The 17,868-nt window shown below is 34.7% G+C and overlaps 1 long non-coding RNA gene across 1 annotated transcript; it reads right to left on the reverse strand.

Annotated features, from left to right (window-relative positions):
* Positions 1 to 4,329: 4,329 nt before the first annotated feature.
* LOC143545552 (uncharacterized) lies at positions 4,330 to 6,054 on the reverse strand. The gene is made up of 2 exons (XR_013137448.1): positions 5,772 to 6,054; positions 4,330 to 4,719 (listed from the first exon to the last, which is right to left on the reverse strand). It is a non-coding gene; the product is annotated as an uncharacterized LOC143545552 (long non-coding RNA).
* Between the last annotated feature and the right edge of the window lie 11,814 nt (positions 6,055 to 17,868).

Here is a 17,868-nt window from a genome sequence, read left to right on the forward strand (position 1 = left end):
AGTAGCCGAGGAAGATGCATTTGACGGATCGAGGGTGAAGTTTTGATGAGGCATACGGACGTAGCCATGGGAAACACAAGCAACCAAAAGGTTTTAGTTTTGTGTAACTTGGCGTTGTATTGTATAACCGGTAAAAAGGTGATTTGAAGTCAAGAATTTGTGTTGGAAGACGATTTATGAGATGGACCGCAGTTTGAAAAGCATGAGTCCAAAAGGTGATTGGTAAGTTAGCATGATGTAGGAGGGTTAAACCAGTTTCAACAATATGTCTATGGCGTCTTTCGGCGACACCATTTTGCTCCGGGGTGTGAGGGGGAGTGGTAAAATGAGATATTCCATTTTGTTGAAGGTATGGAATAAGACCGACATATTCACCCCCATTGTCGGAAAAAAGTGAGACGAGTGGAGTGTTAAATAATTTTTCAACCAACTTTTTAAACTGTGGAAATAGAATGGAGACATCCGACTTTTTTTTCATTGGATAGAGCCATGTGTATTTTGAGTAAAAGTCAACAAAAATGACATAGTAAGTATATCCATCGTTTGAGGTTTGAACGGGCCCCCAAACATCTGAATAAACGAGTTCCAATGATTTAGACACTTTAAAAGAGTTTTCACCGAAAGGTTATTTATGACTTTTATTTATTGAGCACGCATCACAATGAAATAAAGTATTGGACATTTTATTGTAATCACGTCCTAAATCCTTAAGTAAAAATTTCAAGACTTTGATTGATGGGTGTCCAAGCTTGTGATGCCATGCGAGAAGCGACTCTTTAGATCTGGTGATAAAGTTGATTTGGGAAAGACGACGAAGCGAGTTGGTTGCTGCATAGTAGACATCGTTAACGTTCACTCCCCGCATTAGATGCGCCCCCATGCGAAGATCCTTAACAATAAAATGATAAGGAAAAAATTCCACCGAAACATGGTTAGATTTACAAAGTTTAGCAACAGAAATAAGATTATTACGTAAGTGAGGAACGAGAAAAACATTTTGTAAGTTTAAAGAACGAGAAGAGGTAGGAAGAGATGTGTGACAAGTATGAGAAATGGGAAGACTTTTACCATTTCCTAACACAATCTCATCGGGCCCGCCATATTCTGATAGGGTGTGCAAGGATGATCGGTCAGATGTCACATGATGAGATGCCCCACTATCAAACATCCATGGTGGGGTGGGTACTGACGAGCTTGCCATCGATGAGTTCACCACCGGATTGTTTGATGGTGTCGAGGATATAGCAATGTTGTTTTCCTGTAAAAGGCGTGCTAACTTCCTGCAATCTTTGATGTCATGACCTGGAATATTACAAAATTGGCAAAAAAGAGAGTTACGGTTAACACGTGAATTGTTTTGAGGCCCACTGTTGTGATTCGGAAATTTAGGCCTATTATGATTGGGCTTGTTATGATTTCGGCCATCATATCCATTCCGTGAGGAAAACCGCCCCCCTTGTCTCTGCGTGTTATTCACAGTAGCAATTACGGCTGGAGTTTGTGTTTCTTATATCGATCGCTCGTAGTCCACTAGCTTGTTGAACACATCAGAGAAAGTAAGCTGGTTGTCACGAAATTGCAGAGCAACAGAGACATATTTGTAATCGTCACCTAATTGGGTGAGAATGTGGACTATTAGGTCCTCTTCTTTAATTGGTTCTTGCGCCAAGGCTAAGTCATCAGCAATTGCTTTTATCTCATGGAGGAATTCGGTCATTGTTTTTGTACCCTTGGTGGTTCTGGCAAGTCTTGATTTCAGCGAGATAATTCTAGATCTGGAATCACTTGCATAGCTTTCGGTCAAGCGTTGAAACAGTTGACGGGATGTTTCAGCCGAGGAAACGATTGGTTGAATAGTGTCAGAGCAGCTTCCGAGGAGAGCTCCGAGAAGAATTTGGTCTTGTCGGTACCAGGGGCGATAGGCTGGATTTGGCTTACCTTCAAGAATGCGGGGTGGTGGTTCGGTAATGCCATCGACATATTGATCCAGATCAAGCCCAATTAGAGTAGCCATGACTTGTTTCCTCCAAGATGGAAAGTTACTGGTTGTGAGCTTGGTAGGAAAATGGGTGTGGGTGGTGACTTCAACTATGGTGTTGTTCATATTGGGAGATAGAAAGGTGAGGGAAAGAAAAAAAAAGATGAAGGGAAGGTGGTTTGGATCGCGGATGCTCAATGGAGCTATAGTGCTCTGATTACCATATAAAAGGTTTTGTAATATGATTATTCTTGATGTCAATTACAAAGGGTTACATGCCTTTATAAAGGCTAATTTACAATATGGAAGGAGTAATTCCTGGAGTAATACAAGCCTCTAGGTTAGGTAAGAAATTGAATATATTGAATTAAAATACACATTCTAATTATACAGATGATTGAGTTCCTTGATTGTTGTTATTCCTTATATGTTATTCGCATATTATTGTTCACAATATAACCTCGAGGCTTAAAGTCATATGAAAACAACTAAGAGATTGATAAATAGTTACACATGAAGTCTTTGTTCAATTCACAAATTAATTAATCATCGATATATCATCGTTTGAACTTAAAATTATCATAATTATGCTTAGTAAAGAAGCATTGTTGATAGATAGTTCTATCGTGAATTGACCGTTCATGACACACAATCAATGAGCTTAAAAGAAGATCTCATGAAAGTTGGCATAATCCCCATGACCGATAAGTTGTTCGACCTCATTGTGTATAGCTGTTTAGATGACTAACATGGATTTTACGATTTTCCTAATAGCAATTCAAGAATCATGATGTCATTATTAACTCATTAAGTAAATTGTTTAATATTAAGAAAGTTAATTTATTAAGTAAAATAAATTACTGTACTATTCTACGAGATATTCCCTAAAATAAACTTATTTATTAAAAAAACTACTTATTTATGATTAAATTTATTATTAATTATTTACTATTTCTTACAATTTACAAAATGTTTAGCACAATATGTGAGTACGTTACCACCCTCCAAAACCTATTCACGCGGTGGAAACTTCATGCACGTGAACCATGTCATAGGAGCAACGTGTATGTACCACGTCACCACCACACCACACAATCTTACAAAGGAGTACCGAAGAAGAATGGACTCACATTAACCAATGGGCCCTTTAAATCTGCATTGTTATACGTACTTTTTTAATGCTGTGTGAAGGCAGCCCCAGCCAATTTGTCACGTGTGGCACAAAAGGTGAGATCTAGCAATTTATTTAAGGAATTAAGGCGCTGTTTTCTTGTGTGTGTATGGGGAGCAAAACCAGACGAGGTGAGGTGGTGTTTTACGAAAATAGCCTTTTGAATACCTTTTGAAATAATTCAACCATCCATCACTTAAAAGTTTTTCCAAGTGGTGATATGTATTTAAAACAGAATTACTACTTTTAGACTTCATGAGGCCAAAAAGAGAAATTATGTCACATATTTATAAAATTCACATCTTTAAGACTTTTTGACACACACAATAAAGAAAGAAGAAAAAAAGTACTGCACGGCCAAGGAATCAAGGATGGATAATGGATTGTGAAGTATTTTAACACAACACAAAAATTTGGTATTGGTAAATTTGAAAAGGACAAAATAAAAGTTCAACAAAAGTTAATGATGAATTGATAGGTGAGGAGTAATAAATCAATGGGGTATATTTACTGAGAATGGATGACGCTAAACGTATTGAATGCAACCTTTGTGACTAAAACTAGAGAAATGATGTGACGGATGAGGTCCATTCAATAAAAACTATAAGAAGGATATTTTTAACACATAACTCTTTAAATTCTCTTGATATATAATTATATAATATTATGTTTTCTCTCTTTATTATATATGTTTGAACCCTCAGGTGGGCAAAAGTGAAATTGCACTAATTTTGACGTTATTTTACTAATCTCGTTAAAATAACGTTAAAAGTGGCGGAAGGTTAATCAGGCATCATGTGATGGCGTTGATAGCAGAAAGACAATGGTACATGCACCAATCGGCCGGTGTCCTGATGGTTGAGTGTTATGTGTCTTATGTCCAAGACTTGATGCAAAACTACTATCGAGCCGGGGGTCTCACCGGAAGCAGCCTCTCTATCCCTATGGGGTAGAGGTAAAGCTGTCTACATCTTACCCTCCTCGGACCCTATCATAGCTTTGCTATTGATGGGATATACTGAGTACGATGATGATGTTGTTTTCTCCCTTTATAGTATTAGCTCAATAATATTCACACATGTAAAGGAAGTATAGAATGTGATTAATTTAGGGGAAATATACAACATTCACTAAAGATGGGCGCCTATCATTTATTTCATTGTAAACCAACAGTTAAATCAAAATAAAAATCTCTCACATAAACTAAATGCAAAATGGAAGGTAACATTACAAAGAAAATAAATATGTACTTCCAATCACTTCAACTAAACTTGAAATAAAAATTAATTATTTAGGTAATCGAACAACTAATTAATCAAGGATTATACAAGTGCCCCCCACATCTGCATTTCCAACCAAGTGGTTTATAATTTGAGTACCTGTTACTACCTTCTGCCGGCGGTTGCTCGTAATACTCTGTCAGCTTGACTCGGTCCTCACCCGGTTTCACTCGGTTGTGACCCGGCATTGTCGGCACCTGCACGGCCATGCATGGGTGGCAGAGGTTACACTTGTTGTGGCAGCTCGGTAGCGTTGAACCCAGTCTTGTTTTCTCTTCATATAATAAACCCTAACGACCAAAAAAACCAAACACATTAAGTAGCATTCCACCTAGAAAACCAAAATAACCAAATTGTAAGCTAGCTAGCTAACCAAACCCAACTAGAAAACCAGTTATTCGGCTTTCTTTTCAATCTAGAAAATGCCGATTTCTCAGATCAGTTTAGGTTTTGCTACCACCATAAAAGAAAAAAAGAAAAAACCGAAACGAACCAAACCAAAACAAAAAATCAAATATTAGATACAATAATTAAATAACATTAACAATTATTTTTCTTTTTTTTTTGAACAGCCTTAGTGAGGGGCACCTTCCCCGAGTTCGAATCCTAAACAGTGTTCTACGCTATTAGGGGACCCGGGGTGGTTCATTTCTCATCACACACCACCACCGATGTTGATGTGTCACCAACCCCAAATCCATCACATGCATGTGATGGATTTTACAAGGGGTGGTGTTCATTTCTCATCACACACCTCCCAACGGCTCCCTCCCATTTCCAAAGGATACATTTCCTCGATAAACACCCATCACTTGCGTGATGGCCATCACGCAACACTCCCCCTCACGCTTGACAAAAGGACTGGCGGCGGTGTGCTAAGAGCCATCACGCAGTGCCCCGTCCCCCTTAGTGACATACACTTGTTAAAATCTAACCAGGATCCCAGAAGTTCCCACAAAATTCTTACAACTAACCCCAAAGTTTCAAATCCAATTTATTATCGTATGTTCAAATTCAATTTATTATCTTAAGCCTAAATATGACCCATAAAAAATGGATTTTTAAGTCAAATGTGTAAAATTTAATGAATAACTAATTAAGAAAAAAAGTTAACCCAAAGTTTTAAGCCCAAATTTATTATTTTGAGATTAAAGCCATCAAAATTGACTCATATGAAAAAACAAATTCTAAGTCAAATGTGTAATAATTAAATAATAACTAAATAAAAAGAATTAAAACCAAAGTTTGAGGCCAAATTCATTACTATTTGAAATCTAAGACTGACTCATGCATGCACCAACAACCAAATTTCACAAATAATAATAATAATAATAATAATTACCCGGAAGCTGGTGGTTGTTGACGGAATGTTGGGAAGATGTAAGCAATAACAAGTTAGAGAGAGAAAGTGAAGAACAATGAGAAGAGAGAGAGTGAATGACTGCTGCAGTGAATTCATGGCCATGGAAGCATTTTATAAGGTGTGTGTGTGTCACCACCACCGGCGGCGGCGGCGCCAGTGAATTATATATAAAGAAAAAGAAAAGTAGATTGTTAGTTGTTACAAACACCAAATATAGGTAATCAGAGTGAACATAGAATGAGTTCTTGCTTTCTTTCTCTCTCTCTCTCTCTTTCTACAGAAAGTTTTAATTGTAATTGTATACTTGTATGTATATGTAAATAAGAGAGAGAGAGAGAGAGAGAGAGAGAGAGAGAGGTTGATAATAACAAGACAGGAAGGGAAAGAGGAAGAAGTTAGAAGATATATGGTCCTGATATATGGTCCTGCTTTTGCTCAGTCGTCTTTTTCTTATTTGTACAACCTATACCATTTTCTTTCATTTTTTTTTATCTTTTTATGTAAAAAATAAAAACTTAGATTTAAATAATAATTTAATTAAATTGATGTAACATTTGAAAGTTTGACTATTTGGAACTAAAGAAAAGCAGTAATTTTTTTAGTGTAATCTGTAAGTAAATTTATACTACATAAATTATGTAAGAAATGATTTGTAGAACTTTAGTGTCTTTATAATTTTAAAAAATTTAATATGTCAAAATTGAAGTAACAAACTTTTTTGTTGAGAATAAAAAGTATTTTGGATTTTATGATATTTAAGAATGTTTTTTTAACGCACAGGTAAGGGATCCGTAGATGAGGTGGCAAATTTGTGGGAAGGGCATGAGTTGGTGATATATATAACCATTGCCCGTGGGGAGAAGGCCCTTTTACAAGGTTGACATGCTCAAGTGGAGCTAGTTGGATGGATTTATTTATTTTTATTTTTATTTTTTATATGTATGCAAAGTGTATTAGTAAGTCGTAAATTAGAGCACCCACAACGCAAATGTTGTGGGTGTAGTATGTCCTAGGAGGCAGCTCATAAACAGGGATGCAACAAACTTCATGCGTTGTGGGCACAAATTCCATGCCCACAGACTGTGACGGACGAAGAGGTAGGCCACCCTACTTGCACACACATATATTTATTAGTTTTAATAATTTTTAATGAGATTTATGGATGATTTGTGTTATGAAAGAAAATAAGGATTTTTAAGAAAAAAATAAAATTTAATGTGGCGGTTTATTAACATCCAACATTATGAATTATGAATGCTCTCTTAGACCATATGTAATGGGCGTCACCCACTACTATAGTACTATATCACCTTGTATCAGCGCCACACACCACTACGCGGAGAGGGAGAGAGCGACGCAAAATAACTTTAAAACTCAGTCAATTAGTTAGTGACCTATACAATATATTCATTTAAAGTTTAAAACATTATACCTATGGTAATCGAGAAAATAACACATATATATGTAATGCGTTATTTTAAACGATTATTTTATAATAGTTTATTGCTCTATTTTTTATGTCTTTTATATAATACTTTAACTTGTATATACATATTATTGTACTAACAAATACATATTTTTTTGAAATTTTAATTGGAATCTGAGTTGGCAATCGATAAAACACGTTTATTGGTGTGACGCAACTATTGATATAATATTTCTAGAAATAAAAGAAAGAATAGCAAATATACTGGTTTTGTATGGTATGTTTATTATTAAATAAGGTTAAAATAAGTTAAAAGTTCATACTCTATAAAACACAAAAATATAGTTATCAAAAATATAATAATAAGGTTAAAACACATATATATGGCATGTAGGTGGTATTTAATTAAATAGGCGTAGGTGTTGATCTATATTTTGACTGATGTAGCTAGTGATGGGAGAGTAGTAGGTGTAGTAGATGTGGGTTGGTGCATTCATGTCAGCATAGACATCATAATGAGGCAACGTAGATTGACATTGTAGTACGTACAACTTCACACACCATATCCATATGGGTAAAGTGTAACCCCTGTTGTACTCTCATTTCCTTACTATTGTGTATTCAAGGTAGAGGTGCACAAACCGGTTTTTTTAAGAAAACCGGTTCGGTTATTAACCGGACCGGTTTTTTTGGCCTGAAAAAAAACCGGTTCGGTTAATAACCGGACCGGTTAATAACCGGTTTTTTGCTGTCAAAACCCTACCCGGTCTAACCGGTTAGAACCGGTTAATAAACCGGTTTTTTTTATTAACCGGTTTTTTTATTAACCGGTTTTTTTTTTTTTTTAAATTTCGCAGTTTCAAATACGAATATTTGTTTTTTATATTTTGTACTTAATGAAGACCATTATTTTTTCACAGTATAAACAAACCGGTATCTACAAGGCAAAACGGACCGACCGAAAACTAACAATAACGAAATAATTAAAACACCAAATCAAGTGTAAAACGAGCACCAACGGCTCAGATACCACTTGTTGGACCCCGTATCAATAATCACGAACAATAACAAATCTCAGATCTATGAATATCCGATTAGTACTATTAAGGATCTCGCTCATAATTAACCGATTCAGTGTTATAAGTACGTGTATATATTATCAATATATTAGATGAATAATGTTAAGGTGAAGCTTCAGAGAGAGCAATTGGTTAATTAGCACTCAAAAGCTCTTTTTCAAAGACTTACATTAAAGTGAACAGGTATTCACTCTATATTGAAGGGGATCTGGTTCGCAAACATCCCCTAGCGAACCAGCTTCCCCTTCGTTACATAAATTAACATAACGAACCATCCCCTGATTCGTTAACATCCCCAAACGAATCAGGAGGGAATACATTATAATGTTTTAGTTCGCTAACATCCCTAGCGAACTAGACTTAACATTAACGAACTAGTTAATAATAAACATTAATTATTACATTAAGTAATAAATAAAACATTAACGATAAATACAAAGACTTTAGACGCAAAACCGTGCACTAACAAATGAGAATATTGAAAGTAGCTTAAACGATCCGATTCTCCTTATTACATACATACTAAGTAAACAATGAAATAACCAACTATATACACCACTAACTTTTTTTTCACTCAATACATAATAATTAGAACATTGAATCTCTAACTTCTTTGCGTTTCGATCACGTTTAACCCATCTTGCATGGCCAAGTTGATAATATGTGCAATGCATCGGCTATGAAAAAACGCTCAATCACAAATAGGTTTATACTTTAATTTTAAATGGCCAACCGCGGCCGTATTGTTGGACGCGTTATCAAACGAAATTGAAAAGATTTTATGTTCAATCTTGTATTGTCGAATGACTTTATCCAAGATTTGAAAAATATTTCTACCCGTGTGCGGGTAATCAAACAATTGAAACGCAACGGTTCGTTTCATCATTTGCCACGACTCGGGGTCAACCCAATGAGCCGTCACACAAATGTATGAGTCGGGCGAACCATGAGGTACCGACCACACATCCGTTGTTAAGTTTACACCAGTTTGTAAGTTTGAAAAGTATGAAATTAGTTCGGATTTAGCGTTTTTCCATGCTTTAAGACAATCTCTTCTAAGGGTCGAACGACTTACGTGTTGGTAGCGTGGTTGAACATAGTTTTGCATCATCTCAGTGAATTGAGGGTTGTCGAAGTGGTTGAAAGGAAGTGTTTGTTGAATCACAAAGTTTGAAAACTGTTGACGTACCGCTTCAACGTCGTACGTAAACACCGCTCCTTGATTCGTCATCTCCGGCTGCGAACTACTTCCCGATTCGTCCTTCAAAGCCTTGCAAAAGGGCCTTTGTACATGCGCTTTTAAAGTGGAGTTTGCATCTTTGCCATAAAACTTCAAACAATGTTTGCATCGAGCTTTTTGGCTACCGTTAGACATTTCGCATAGGTCGAAATGTTGCCAAACATCATGGTTTCGTTTCGTGGGGATGACCCGAACGACCGTTTCTCCCGTGTTCGAGGCACCCATGTTGACGGATGAAGCAACACTTTGGGAGGCCATGATAATCGACTACGAAATAAGAGTGGTATACTCGAGTATGAAATAAACGACTACGAAATAAGAGCGTATGGAGTGGTAATGTGGTATAATTGAGCATGAGATAACAAAATAATCGCGTATGAAATAAACGTTTAGAGCGTTTGGAGTTGTATAATCGAGTGTGATCTAACCAATACCCAACCTAAACTATATATAGATGTTTATGGGGGTAAAATGGTAAAAAAAAAAAAACGGTCCAAAAACAAAAAAAACGGTCATATAGCCGTTATAAACCGGTTTTTTTATAAACCGGTTAACCGGTTTTTCCATAACCGGTTAATAAAAAAACCGGTTTTTCCATTAACCGGTTCGTTAACCGGTTTTGGATCTAGAACTTGTAACCGAAAGACGAACCGGCGGTTTCTAACCGGTCAAACCGGTTTTTAAAAAACCGGTTTTCGTAAAAACCGGTTTCCGGTTTAAACCGGTAAACCAACCGGTTTTTTTGGCCATCTCTAATTCAAGGTATATTTAAATAAAAGTTGTGTAAGGGGTGATGGTAGTCTCGGGTAAACCCATGCATGTACCCTCGGTAACTCGAGCACACTATTGTCGCCCTCTGTTCTTTTGAATTTGGGTAGCTGGAACCAGTTTGAGATTGAAACATGATTGTTTGTGATGAAAGTTATATAAGTGATTAAAAGATTTGGGTAATTCGGGCTTTCCGAGTTATACCCCCACCTCCATAACATATCATGTGTTAGGGTATATTTACTTTTTACACAATTATAAGAGTAATGTTAATAGAATAAATTTATAAAAACTTTATTTTTAATGTATGTAGTTTATTTTGAATTCTTACAACAACTTTTGGTAAAATTTCTCTTAAACTAAGATCATGCGTAATCAAAACTAGTCACATTCGAACATTTTACGTCATGAGGCGTCTAGTTAGCTTTTGAACATTTGGTAAAAAGTGGGTATAGTGATCAAATGCCCCCAAAACACCTCTCTCTCCTCCCCCTCTCTCTCACAAGATCCTCAAAATTCGTGTCTTCCTAGCATTTTTTACAAAATGCTTTGTCGAAAACGCCGAAGGAAAAAAGCCGGGGGGGGGGGGGGGTACCCCGGGCGTTTTGGAGCCACAACGACACAATTTGGCAGAGTATGTTTGGTCTAATATAAAATGATTAATATATATTTTCTATATTAAAAATAAAAATAATAAAATCCAAGTTATAATAATTATTTAGAGTGCTAAAAAATTGAAATTTATGTTTTTGTCAACACAAATTTATAAAGATGTTGGATTAAATTACGAAATTTAGTGTCTAGTTATATCGTTAAGAATGACTGATTAATGTATTGTTTAGCATGTAAACCCTAAATAAGTTCAGGACCGCACCAATAATACCCTTGCCAGACCTTGACTAAATGATATATAGTTAAAACCTCAATGAAGCCTGCAAAAGTGATCAACGTATGATTAATAAGAACTTACGTAGTGGTATAGACTCTAGGACGTTAGGAGCATAATTTGTGTTGAAGCTACTGATTATAGATAGAGATTTATGTATCATATTAACCTCAAACTAGTTAATGCAAGTACGATGTCGAACCACGAAGAGTCTATGGTTAGTGGTTGTAATTAACTGATTCTTAGTTACAAAGATTACTAGTTTTGTGTTTTACTTTAATATTTAATGATTAATTGAACTAAGACAAGCTCATATTGCAGTGAAAAAGTAATACACAACTAAAATCGGATTTGTAAGCAAATGATGATGAAATAGTCACACATGGGTTCAAGCAAGTAATCAATCAGATATTACCACGTTAACAGTGGAACTGCCACAAATGTTTGATAAATTAGGTTTTCAATATTATCCTAACAAAAAAAATTCAGCGATAGTCCATCAATCGCAATTGTCATAGAAAGTCATTCACAAATTGATTAACAAGTTTATGTAATACGGACTTAAAACAAGATATTAACCTTACACAAACAAGTATTGACGCAACATTCAAACAAATGGATGCAAAACAACCTTCAACCGAATGATTAGAGGACAATACTAAAAATCACATTCATGTAGATGATTAGATAATTACAAAAAGTATTGTTTCAAATAGTCAACATGAATAAAATCCCTAAAATATTACAAACGTTACATCGGGAATTACCACAGGTGGATTTGCCTCTCATGGTTATGGATTGCATCTTCGGTTTTTCATTTTTCGGGTTAAGATCTTTAATCAGATGATCAGACTAGTTCCTCTTAGGTCTAGGATGCTCCAAAATCATCCAAATATTTAGTGTATCGATGGATCATTTCTTTATGATGGGCAACTTCAATTCATACAAGATTTTTGCTGATGTGTTGTCTCAAAACTATTCTCTTAGGACACATGCTTACATAGAGTGTCAATCTTATGGAGATCAAATTCTTGGCCCATTTCTTACTAAATATATGATGCCATTTTGGAACGGAACTAAACTTTAGTAGCACCTCCACCCATAATAGGATGGTCAAACGTACATGATTAATAGTATACCAGGTTATATGATCCATTATTTGTGAGGGCGCAAGCCAAATATGTTGGACACAATACTTGCACAAGCCGATTTTTCCTATAAAATTGTGACATTCGTCAAATTCAGGTTTCAATTGTATTTGATTTTGTATTCGTTTAACATGTAACCCGACCTGTTTTGTAAACCGAAACTTATGATATAATCAAAATAATGGTTTTTATGTTACAATATTGTTTTATAATTGTTGGGTCTTGAAAACATCATTTTCGGTCCTTAAAACGCGTTAAAATCACTTAAAACGAACTCCGGGGGCAAAACTGTCATTTTTGAAACTTGAAAAATCATCCAGCCACCACTCCATCGCGCCACGCAATGGGGGAGACCCATTAGGGTCGCGGATCGCGATGCACAGCAGACCAAAACCTGCATGTTGTGTTTTCTTGTTTGTGTTATTATTCAAAATCCGGTTTTTACCCTCTAAATCACTTGTTTAACCCCATTTAAGCATTTCATATAAATACAAGACCCTTTCCTTCATAAATCCCTGCTCATAAACTCTTTCCTCACTCAAATTCAAAAATCATTCAAGGTTATTTTCATGTTTATGTCGAGTTTGACTTTCAAAGTCAAACTGATGTAGTTTATTATTTTTATGAAGTTTACTTAGTCCAAATTAATACTTGAAGCATATGGCACAACATATATAATATACACCCCTTGTTACCTTTGGTGGTTACTTATCCGGCCCCGGTTGGTTATGTTTCGGGCCTCGTAAGGCAAGGCTACATGAAGGACTTCGTGTCCTTGATATATATATATATATATATATATATATATATATATATATATATATATATATATTATATAACTTGTTTATACATACTAATCATGACTGACTTCTTCTCATTTAGTTTGTTTATCATATTTATGAAGTTTCATGGTTATGTGTTTGAAGAGACTAGCCTCAGTTTAACCTTAAATAGCTCCAAACCGTAAACCGAACTTGTTTACTAGTTTTGTTAAATAATTGTTTAAACATGTTTTATGTTAGATTTAAGTTTCTAAAATCATTTTTATAAGTTCTATGGTTATGGGTTTGTGAAATCTAACCTCGGTTTTAACCCAAAACAAGATCCGAACCGAAAACCGAACTTTCATTTAAAGACTTTATTGTTAACTTTTTGGTTGTAAAACTTAAGCATCTTCATTTATAAATTATCATACAAGTCCTTTGATATTGGGCATGTGGAAACCATCTATGAACTATATGTGAGATGGAAACCGAACCAAACCGAACTAAACCGATTTTCACTCGCTTAAGACACACAAATGTGTTTTTAGCTATCAAGACTTGTATAAATATTTAAAAATACTTTATAAATTGATTTGAAAGTACTTGTAATGTTAAATCCAACTTGATCTTATAACAAAGTTGGACCGACAAAACCGAACACTCGCTTAACATACGTTGTTAGTTCTAAAGCAATAGAACTACATACTTGGTTAAGTCTTACTAGATTTTTATGAGTTATCTCATAACATTTAATATTTTGGAATGTTGACTTTGGGTTTGACCAATTATCAAGACCCGAACCAATAACCCGAACACTCGTTAAAACCCGTTTTAGTATCTTTATTATAAAGGGACCTGCATTCTTGCATTTTTACCCACCTTATTACTTAACATATGCTGAGTAAATATTAAGGTTAGATACTTTAACCCGGTTTCGAGCAAACTTACATTTTTAAGGGGTATTATTATAATTTCTTAAATAGTTACTTTTTAAACCTTAAACTTTAAATGCTTACATTTCTTATCTTTATTTTAAAGTTTTTACAAAACAACCTTTCTAATTCAAGGCTTTTCCTTTTATTTAGGCTTTGCTCGTTAAACTCCGCTCGTCCGATTTCTCGTCTTTTTCCGATCAAGTTTTATACTTGAACGTGAGTACTTTCATACCCTGTTTCCATCTTTCATTTTGGGGGTGATATTGCATACTTATTCAAACTAAATGTTTTATACTTGAGTCTTAAACCACAAACTTTATTGTATACTTTACTTAAATAAATGCTCGATTTGGTGTTCTATGCTTACATGCTTAATTGCTAATGTGTTTACCGCTTTTGGTTGGTTGATTCATAAATCCTAGTATATTTGGCAACCCCTTATAGCAAGGTGTCGTTAATGTATTCTTATTAACGGTTTCTCATAAATCTTAGTCTATTTGGCATCCCCTTATAGCAAGGTGTCGTTAATGTATTCTTATTAAACGATTTCATTATCCAAATTATTTCTATTATTTATTGTTTCGTATACAAGTTGTGGAATTTCCTATTATATACATATTTGTTCAAAACTATGAATTGCTCACTAACCTTTGTGTTGATAAACTTTATTTTATGCAATGTTACATGTTTAACTTTTGGTTGACTCGAGACTTGGAGAAAACGCTATCAAAGACCGCTAGGATATTAGTGAAAATGAACAATATATATTATTTGCTATTTTTTGTTATGATTATCTATGAATATTGTTATGTGACATTTTGATGTTGTGAAATTAAATGAGTTGTTAAATATTGTCGCTTTAAATAGTGTCATGTGCTTATGGGCAATCTGTCGCATCCCGGCATGTTCCGCCTCCTTTGGTCGGGATGTGACATTAAGTTTTTTTTTTTCTTATTACAAATTTTGAACTCATGACCTATACTTTAGTAACAACCAAGCTACCACCACTGACCACACCAATACATTACTTTGAGTTTCATTACCCATTATAATATATCTATATCACTGACGAAGGTTAGTTACCGGTTTTTTGTGTAGTTGTGTAAATTTACCCGTTTTCGTCAGAAAGTGTTTATATGTAGTGTAAATTTAGCCGTTTTTGGCCGAAAATTTGAGTCCGCCCCCTCCGTTTGTGAAATTATGTATACAAGGGGTATATATTATATATATGTTGCAACAACAAGCTTTAATTACTAAGAAGTTAGTTAGAATGTAAGAAAGATTAAAGTTAGTTTGACTTTAGAAAGTCAAACTGCCAAGAACTTAAATAATAACCTTAGAAATCTTAGATTGAGAGAGAGGGATTTGATTAAATGAGTAGGGAAAAATGAAGGGAATAAGCTTGTATTTATAAGGTAAGTTGAATGAGTCATTATAGGGTTTAATTCAAGTGTTTGCATGCAAATGAGTGGAGAAAAAGGAGTCAAACAAACACAAAACAACAAAAATCGTCACTGGTGCTGCAGAGCCCTTTAGCACGGCGCTAAGTGTCACAAAGGGAAATCTGATTTTTCAACTTTAGCAGTTTTAGTCCATGAAGTTCGTTTTGAGCGTTTTAGGGGCATTTTAAGGGTTGTAAAAGATGTTTTTAAGATCCGACAACCATAAAACAAATATGTAACATAAAATTCATCATTTTTATATTACTGAAAGGTTCGGGATACAAAACGGGTCGGATTTATCGTACAAAAACAAATACAAATTAAACCAAAAATGACGAATGTCTCACTTAACAATTGTCATAAAAATGTCACAAAATCTTATTTCGATTTAGGTCTCCACATTTGTTGAGCCGACCCTGATGATAACTTATGAGAAGCTGTTCAAAGAGTTAGCAACTCTTACCTGGACAGTTTGATATGAGAAGCCCACACTTTAAAATGCATAATTTGGCTTACGAGTAAAATTATAGGACCCAATGCACGGAATGGTCTCCACTAGCAATATCATTCGATTATCTCACAACCAGTCTTTGGTGGTGTCTCAACTGTAAGACTCAATTTTCAGTAATAAGAATTCTGATTTACGCCAATAGTAAAGAAAAATTCTCTTGAATTTTACAATCTTCAAATCTTCCTGATGTATGTTGCTTCCGCTCTACTGTATGATAAATTTAAAAAAAAAAACATAATGCCTTTAAACTATGCCACAATGTAAGTATTATATTTTAATTTCAATTTTCAAAAATAGTATTCCCTAACTCGAATTATGATCTAAAAGTAGCTTTTAAGAAGTAGTGTCTATTTTTAGACTATGCTACTTATATAAAACTTTGTATGTGGTAATAACATTGTTTTGAAGAACTGAACATATCAATTCATTCTTAAAATTACGTCATAAATTATAATTAATTTAAAAATGATTAAAAGTATATAATAGGTCGAACAAAGTGAGAAAAAAAAACCTTTTCATAATTCATACAAAAAGAAAAAAAAACGTTATTCCTAAACCCTTGAACTCATTAAAAAGGTTTCGAGCTAAGAATCCAATTCTGCCATTGAACTTCGTTTCCTGGTTCGATCAACCAGAACCAATTAAAACCGCGTGAAGCAAAATCCACCCGGGCACGAAATGGCGATGTGTGGCTCCGGATCTCCAGTTGCTGTGGTCCGATTATGAAAATATTGGCAAGAAGTAATTTCTTATTTTCTTATTAAACATTAATGGCGAGTAAATAATACTTTTCATAAAAAAACAATTGCATATTAGATTGTTAATTAGTTTAATAAATTGGTGGTTGAAAAAGTCAAAATTAATTAAAAGCCGTATCCTATGGCGGTGTAGGAGATTATTGATAATTGTGCGGTTGAAAAACATCTCTGGGATAATGTGGTAAGTGATGAATGGATTGATGATTTTCAGGGTGTTGTTAAGGAGTGTCATACGTCAGGTGACAACACAAAGGAGATTGAAGCTACGATTAAGTTGGCTCGTGATTTGGGACGAATTTCGAGGGCATAGAAGTTAGAAGATCTTGTTTGTAAGGTTATAGAAGAAGAAATATATAAATCCCTAGATTGAGTTTTAGTTAACAAAGTCACTTTGTTTTGATGGTTTTTTAAGGTATTCCCTATTAAGTTTCTTAAAGGTTTATTATGGTCTTTAGTCTATCTTATTTTTCTTTTGTTGGTTGTTTGTTTTTTGGGTTTTTTTTTGCTAGTTTCCTGCTAGCTTTTTTTGTTTTTTATATAAAATTTTCGTTTAAAATAAAAATTTGTCTAATAGAACATTTAATTTAATGATTGACATCGCTTTATATTGTGGTGGTTGAAGAGTTTATAAGGATGGGTGTAGATTTTCTTTTTGGCCGACACACATCTTAACTTAAGGGGAGGTCATATGGTGAATGGAAGATCAAATGATTGGAAATCAATAACTCGACCCTATGTGTTAACTGTTAAGTGGGTACATTTTCCTTTTCAAACCTATATTTTATATTTTATTTTTCATGAATATGGGATAATCCCTAGTAATTCAGTAGACCGGAAGGCCAGACCAGGCAAGGTCCGACTCAAAACGGAAGCCGGCCACCAACACAAACATATCAAACCAAAGTTTGCATAAATGCTCAAGGTCTTGCGTCGTGTCAAACAGTAGTGTCTGTCATGTGAACTAAATAAATATGAAAGTTATAGATATCATTCCAGATTAAACATTTTCATTATATTTGGACTATAAAGTCCAGAATAGTAAAGAAAGTTTCCGAGTATGAAAGTTCAGGTTACGAAAGGGAACTCCTTGCACTTGTAAAGGTGCCAACGGTAATCCTG

The sequence above is a fragment of the Bidens hawaiensis genome, unplaced genomic scaffold (genome assembly GCF_021521415.1).
Source record: "Bidens hawaiensis isolate Kalapana, Puna unplaced genomic scaffold, B.hawaiensis_p1.1 tig00013980_1, whole genome shotgun sequence".
NCBI classification, from domain to species: Eukaryota; Viridiplantae; Streptophyta; class Magnoliopsida; order Asterales; family Asteraceae; genus Bidens; species Bidens hawaiensis.